An 8,179-nucleotide genomic window follows, 5' to 3' on the forward strand; every position below is an offset into this window, starting at 1 on the left:
TGGACACACAATAGTACCCCCATTTCAAATTACGCCCACAGTAGCACAATCTTATTCACATTACACCGCGCGTTGTAGTTCTGCTTATACACATATTGCACCCAGCAATAGTGCCGCTTACACACATAATGCTCCTAGTAGTGCCTATTACACAGATAATGACCACAGTAGTAGTGCCACTTATACACATAATGCCCCCAGTAGTAGTGCCACTTATACATAATACCCGCAGTCAGCAGTGGATTTAAGGGTCATGCCACCCCTAGGCACAACATTTTTGGCCGCCCCCTCTAAAAAAAACAACCCAAACAATTATATGTCTCTTACTCTCACATCCCTTGCCACGCCATAACCTTCTCATTACCCCTTTCATAGCTCTCTCCTTGTCGGTTCCCTCCATATCTCACTGCCCTCCCCACTACCACAGCTCACAGTGCTCTCCTCACACCTCAGTGCTCCCCACAGGACACACTGCCCCGTTCACACCTTACTGGTCCCCCAGCTCATTACCCCATCACAACCCACTGCCCTACCACACGTCAGTGCTTACCCAACACACACTGCCTCCCTATTGCTCACACTGTACACACACAGAGTCACACCCACAGGCTGTGACATACTGCACTATTTTATGCAGTGATGTGCTGAAAAGATAGGCAGGGAGGCAGAGCCTCTCCTGTCATACTCCAGTATACTCCAGAGGTTTGACTATACAAATATGAAAAATACAAAGAAGATATTATAAATAGCTTCTTTGTATCATTCTAATCATTTTATAGTCAAAACTCTGGAGTATACTGGTGTATGACAGGAGAGGCTCTTCCTCCCTGCCTATCTTACTCACCAAATTTCCAGCAATATACACTGCTGCACCTGTAAATAATGCCCACATGTACCCTCGGGTTTATACATGTGTGTGTGTGTGTGTGTGTGTGTGTGTGTGTGTGTGTGTGTGTGTGTGTGTGTGTGTGTGTGTGTGTGTGTGTAAAAATCTGTCTCTGGTAAGATCCAGTGCCTCTCCAGCCATTTACGTCACCGCACATCACTGAACCCACCCCCTCCCCAAATAATGTGTAAGGAGAATGAGCCACATCCTATTAGCCCAGCTGAATGGGAATCAGTATGATATGCCGGCTGACAGGATCTCGGCGTTCATAATACCGACACTGGGATCCCAATGAGGAGAAGACCGACATGGGTAAGTGAGGTATGTTCTCCCCTCTCCCCAACCCCCTTACCCTTAAGCCTAACCTTAACCAAGCCCCGGAGTTAACTTATCCTAACTCCCCATCCCTGCAGCATAAACCTAAATCTCCCTCCCCCGCAGCCTGACCCTAACCCTCCCCGGGGGTGCCTAACCCTCCCTGGCCACAGCCTAACGTTAACCACCCCCTGGAGTTGCCTCATCCTAACTCCCTGTCCCTGCTGCCTAAACCTAAATCTCCCTTTCCCGCAGCCTGACCCTAACCCTCCCCGGGGGTGCCAAACCCTCCCTCCCCACTACCTAATATTAACCTACCCCAGCCCCTGCTCTCTGACCTTAAGCCCCCCTGTCTGGTGCCTAAACCAACCCCCCCCCCCCTCCCGGACCTAAACCTAACCTGCCATGTATACTTACGGCCGGGATGCCACCTGTTGGGATTCACCTTCATGGATTTTATCCTCAGCCCCCAGACAGGGATGTTTTAAGCTGCAGGATCAACTCCCCCCCCCCCCCCCCCCCCCCCCACACACACACACACTACCACCACCTCCTTTCTCTATCTCTCTTTCTTTCTCTCTCGTGAGACTGGTAAGCAGGTGGAGGGGGTAAGATGGCACCTGAGAGAGGGGGAAGGCTCTGTACAACACCTCTCTCTCCTCTGCTGGCTGCTATGTTTTCTCATACTACTCCCTCCCTCTCACACCCCACAAACACATGCACAATTGCCCATACTATACACATACACCTATGTCCCTCTACTCTGGCTTACAGTAGCAGCTGTCCCTCTCCGGCAGCCTGGTCCATGTAGCTCCACCCCGTGAAGCTCCGCAACCTTTCTGCCAAACACAATCAAGTGGGGGAGGATTGGAGGCTTGAAGCTGCCGGCACCGCTGCCTGTCATACAGTGTGACAGGCACCAACGCTGGCAGCAGCAGGGGGACAGGCGCAGTGGCAGCACAGGGATGCAGAGCGCCTCTCCAGCCTGGCGCCTCCCTGCACTGCATCCCTTTGCTGAGCGGGTAGCCCCAAGTCTGCATGTTACATCGTCCCATCATACCACTGCATTTTTCAGTGTGTACGCACGGTACAATATGTCGGCCGGAAAGATGTGTACCCAGCCTTCCTTAGTTAGTGGATGACTAATTGAAAGCATTGTGTCCGACTGGGAGTGGTTGTGGCCTACTATAAAAATTTTAGAATCTCCTGGACAATATGGGAAATTAGGTGAATTAGTTATTCACATAGACTGATTCTGAGTGAGAGCAAATAAAAAAGTATTGGAACAAACAAACTTGCAAGGGGTGCACGTGCATTTAATTTTGGCATGTAAATACTGGCTGCTTTTGCATGTAGCAAAGAAATACTGGGTACTGAAGCTTTTGTTTTTACACTGAAATTTTAATTTTGTATACGTATTTTAAATCTAACCACCTACAGCACAACCAAGGTGGAAATTGCTCAACTTTTATTTACTCATGACTCTGAACCAGGCTGATTATCATTATTACCAGTTATTTATATAGCGCACACACATTCCGTAGCGCTTTACAGAGAGAATATTTGTCCATTCACATCAGTCCCTGCCCCAGTGGAGCTTACAATATAGATTCCCTATCACATGTACACACATACACAATCACACTAGGGTTAATTTTGTTGGGAGCCAATTAACCTACCAGTATTTTTTTGGATTCTTGGAGGAAACTGGAGAACCTGGAGGAAACCCACGCAAGTAAGGGGAGAATATACAAACTCCGCACAGTTAGGGCTATGGTAGGAATCGAACCCATGACCTCAGTGCTGTGAGGCAGTAATGCTAATCATTACACGAGGCATGTCCAAACTGCGGCCCTCCAGCTGTTGTGAAACTACATATCCCAGCATGCCCTGACACAGTTTTGTTGTCAGAGAATGCTAAAGCATGCTGGGACGTGTAGTTTCTCAGCAGCTGGAGGGCCACAGTTTGGACATGCCTGCATTACACCATCCGTACTGCCCAATTATGGGCCTAATTCAGTAAGGATAGCAAATTCTGCTAATCAGCAGAATTAGCTATCCTTTTGCACGCATGCTGGGGGCTGCTCAGCATGCTGACCGATGCCTCCCTCCCTGCAACAAGCAGAAATTGCGATCGCCTTGCAATTTCTGCTTGTCAGCAGAAACTAAGATTGACTCCTGCCGGCGCAGCTTAGCTGCGGCCGCAGGAGTCCCAGCGCCATCTTACCTGTCGCGGCAGCTGCATGTGATGCCACACAGCCACTGCGGCCACGCCCTCAACACGCCCCCGTTCGCACCGCACTGCCCACCGTTTGGGACGCCCCACCCCCGCAACGCTCCGTTCCCTCCCTGAAAACAGAGTGTTACTGCCCCACGACTGCCTCTGCCTGATTGACAGGCAGAGGCGAACGCATTTTCTGCGGCCCCCCACAGAAAGTGCAGACGCATGCACAGTACGGCCTGCTGCGCATGCGCCCGCGGCACCACCACAAAAATTGCGGTTGGATCGCGATTTGCGATCCATCCTGAATTAGCCCCTATAAGCCTTAAAGCACAACCCAATGTATTTCTCTTCAAACCAAACCTTTCTCAAGTGCCTAAACTTGCAATAAAGCTGATCTAAGTACTGTGCCTCAACCACTTTGAGCTCTGTACATGACATTTAAACTGTAAATAATCATATCATCAAATGTGTTTATTTTTTATAGATATGCAGTGTCTCCCTTTAATTTTAAAAACAAATAAACAAACCAAACCTCATGATACAAAGACTCGTCTGCTCTCTGCGGAAGCCACCAGAACTGTATCTGCTGTTGTGTTTTTTTGGATTTTTTTCACTAGTCAGTCCTGTTTCGTGACCATATGCAGGTAATGAAACTTGAACAGGATTTCAATCCTCTTTCTGTTTTAATCTATGGTGTGTGGTAGTCATTATAATAAACGAGTAGTAATTTCATGACGATATTTAAAACGTTATTGTTTTAATTCCTTTTATTATATTAAATTGTATCTTGGAGTAATTAATGGTTTCTTTGATCATGTTTTTTGTTTTGTTTTGTCAGCCTGACACATATCTACAGTATTGTGCAAAAGTTTTAGGAAGATGTGGAAAAAATGCTGCAAAGTAAGAATGCTTTCAAAAATAGAAGTGTTAATAATTTATTTTTATCAATTACCAAAATGCAACAGAAGAGAAATCTAAATCAAATCAATGTTTGGTGCAGGGTCGGCTGGTTTAAACCACCTTGGTTTAAACCAAATGTTTAAAAAAAACAAAACTTTTTTTTTATGTGCCTGTAGTCACAGCATAACACCGTGACTTCTTAAAAGCCTATTGTAAGGGAATCCCTGGTATTATTCCACATTCTTACTGCTTGTGGTCTTCATCTAAGTAAGGTGAACCAATGCAGTAAATCACACACACAACAAAGATATAGGGAAGTGAATCAGATAAGAGAGGTGCTAAATCTGCCTAGCATCAAGCTTCTCCCCTCAACATTCCCATAGAACAGGAAAAAAACCACAGTTAACACTCAGTCTTAAAGAGTAAACAACACCAACACATTAAACGGGCAATACACAGAAAAACACCTCATGGTTTAATTTTCATGTTACTTCAATTCAAAACCTAATGTATTTCCCATTATTGAACAGTTTCTGACTGCTCAATCATCTTCAGCTAGTGGTAGAAAGAATTTTTTCTTCTTTTTGGTTTAGTTCATTTGAAGCTTCGAAACAGACTGGAAACTGAAAAGGCACCTAAACTAGTGTTTTTATTCAAAATGTTTAATGCCAGTGCTAATGCATAACTCCTTCTTTTATTGTGTTTGTGCATTTCTCTGAAAAGTACTTTTGCATGTTTTAATTATATTTAGTCTAAATTTGGTTTTATTGAAGGACTTCAAATAAATCATATCAAAACCTAATAACTTTGGATTGTTAATGTTAGAAAGCATTAAAACATGGTTGATCAGGGTTTCTAATACATAGCAATGTTTCACAGTATTATAGCAAACAGGATTACATGTTTATTTCTCTAACGTCCTAAGTGGATGCTGGGGACTCCGTAAGGACCATGGGGGATAGCGGCTCCGCAGGAGACTGGGCACATCTAAAGAAAGCTTTAGGACTATCTGGTGTGCACTGGCTCCTCCCCCCATGACCCTCCTCCAAGCCTCAGTTCGATCTTTGTGCCCGAACGAGAAGGGTGCACACTAGGGGCTCTCCTGAGCTTCTTAGTGAAAGTTTTAGTTTAGGTTTTTTATTTTCAGTGAGACCTGCTGGCAACAGGCTCACTGCATCGAGGGACTAAGGGGAGAAGAAGCGAACTCACCTGCGTGCAGAGTGGATTGGGCTTCTTAGGCTACTGGACATTAGCTCCAGAGGGACGATCACAGGCCCAGCCTGGATGGGTCCCAGAGCCGCGCCGCCGGCCCCCTTACAGAGCCAGAAGGCAGAAGACGTCCTGTCTTCAACAAGGTAGCGCACAGCACTGCAGCTGTGCGCCATTGCTCTCAGCACACTTCACACTCCGGTCACTGAGGGTGCAGGGCGCTGGGGGGGGGCGCCCTGAGACGCAATAAAAAACACCTTGGATGGCAAAAAATGCATCACATATAGCTCCTGGGCTATATGGATGCATTTAACCCCTGCCAGAATACATAGAAAAACGGGAGATAAGGCCCCCGATAAGGGGGCGGAGCCTATCTCCTCAGCACACTGGCGCCATTTTCCCTCACAGCTCCGTTGGAGGGAAGCTCCCTGTCTCTCCCCTGCAGTCACTACACTACAGAAAGGGTTAAAAAAGAGAGGGGGGGCACTAATTACGCGCAGTATTAAAGATACAGCAGCTATAAGGGGAAAAACACTTATATAAGGTTATCCCTGTATATATATAGCGCTCTGGTGTGTGCTGGCAAACTCTCCCTCTGTCTCCCCAAAGGGCTAGTGGGGTCCTGTCCTCTATCAGAGCATTCCCTGTGTGTGTGCTATATGTCGGTACGTTTGTGTCGACATGTATGAGGAGAAAAATGATGTGGAGACGGAGCAGATTGCCTGTAATAGTGATGTCACCCCCTAGGGGGTCGACACCTGAGTGGATGAACTGTTGGAAGGAATTACGTGACAGTGTCAGCTCTGTATAAAAGACAGTGGTTGACATGAGACAGCCGGCTACTCAGCTTGTGCCTGTCCAGACGTCTCATAGGCCGTCAGGGGCTCTAAAGCGCCCGTTACCTCAGATGGCAGATATAGACACCGCAACGGATACTGACTCCAGTGTCGACGGTGAAGAGACAAATGTGACTTCCAGTAGGGCCACACGTTACATGATTGAGGCAATGAAAAATGTTTTACACATTTCTGATAATACGAGTACCACCAAAAAGGGGTATTATGTTCGGTGAGGAAAAACTACCTGTAGTTTTCCTGAATCTGAGAAATTAAATGAGGTGTGTGATGATGCGTGGTTTTCCCCCGATAACAACTGATAATTTCTAAAATGTTATTGGCATTATATCCTTTCCCGCCAGAGGTTAGGGTGCGTTGGGAAACACCCTCTAGGGTGGATAAAGCGCTCACACGCTTGTAAGGGCTCTACCCTCTCCTGAGATGGCCGCCCTTAAGGATCCTGCTGATAGAAAGCAGGAGGGTATCCTAAAATGTATTTACACACATACTGGTGTTATACTGCGACCAGCAATCGCCTCAGCCTGGATGTGCAGTGCTGGGTTGGCGTGGTCGGATTCCCTGACTAAAAATATTGATACCCTAGATAGGGACAGTATATTTTTGCCTATAGAGCATTTAAAAGATGCATTTCTATATATGCGTGATGCACAGCGGAATATTTGCCGACTGGCATCAAGTCTAAGTGCGTTGTCCATTTCTACCATTAGAAGGTTATGGACACGTCAGTGGTCAGGTGATGCGTATTCCAAACGGCATTTGGAAGTATTGCCTTATTAAAGGGAGGAGTTATTTGGGGTCGGTCTTTCAGACCTGGTGGCCACGGCAACAGCTGGGAAATCCATGTTTGTACCCCAGGTCGCCTCTCAACATGAGAAGACGCCGTATTATCAGGCGCAGTCTTTTCGTGGACAAGCGGGCAAAAGGTTCCTCATTTCAGAGGTTCAAATTCAAGATTGAGTCACTCAGAGCAGTGATTGCGAACCTGGAAGAAGGGGACTACATGATGTCTCGGGACATCAAGAATGCTTACCTTCATGTCAAAATTTACCCTTCTCATCAAGGGTACCTCAGGTTTATGGTACAGAACTGTCACTATCAGTTCAGACGCTGCCGTATGGATGGTCCACGGCACCCCGGGTCTTTACCAAGGTAATGGCCGAAATGATGATATTCCTTCGAAGGAAGGGAATTTTAGTTATCCCTTACTTGGACGATTCCCTGATAAGGGTAAGATCCAGGGAACAGTTGGAGGTCGGTGTAGCACTATCTCAGGTAGTGTTGCGGCAGCACGATTGGATTCTCAATATTCCAAAATCGCAGCTGGTTCCGACGACTTGTCTTCTGTTCCTAGGGATGATCCTGGACACAGTCCAGAAAAAGGTGTTTCTCCCGTAGGAGAAAGCCAGGGAGTTATCCGAGCTAGTCAGGAACCTCCTAAAACCGAGCCAAGTCTCAGTGCATCAATGCACAAGGGTTCTGGGTAAAATGGTGGCTTCCTACGAAGCAATCCCATTCGGCAGATTCCACGCAAGAACTTTCCAGTGGGACCTGCTGGACAAATGGTCCGGGTCGCATCTTCAGATGCATCAGCGGATAACCCTGTCACCAAGGACAAGGGTGTCCCTCCTGTGGTGGTTGCAGAGTGCTCATCTTCTAGAGGGCCGCAGATTCGGCATTCAGGACTGGGTCCTGGTGACCACGGATGCCAGCCTGCGAGGCTGGGGAGCAGTCACACAGGGAAGGAATATCCAGGGCTTATGGTCAAGCCTGGAGACATCACTTCACATA

Source organism: Pseudophryne corroboree, chromosome 1 (assembly GCF_028390025.1).
Source record: "Pseudophryne corroboree isolate aPseCor3 chromosome 1, aPseCor3.hap2, whole genome shotgun sequence".
Taxonomy (NCBI): domain Eukaryota; kingdom Metazoa; phylum Chordata; class Amphibia; order Anura; family Myobatrachidae; genus Pseudophryne; species Pseudophryne corroboree.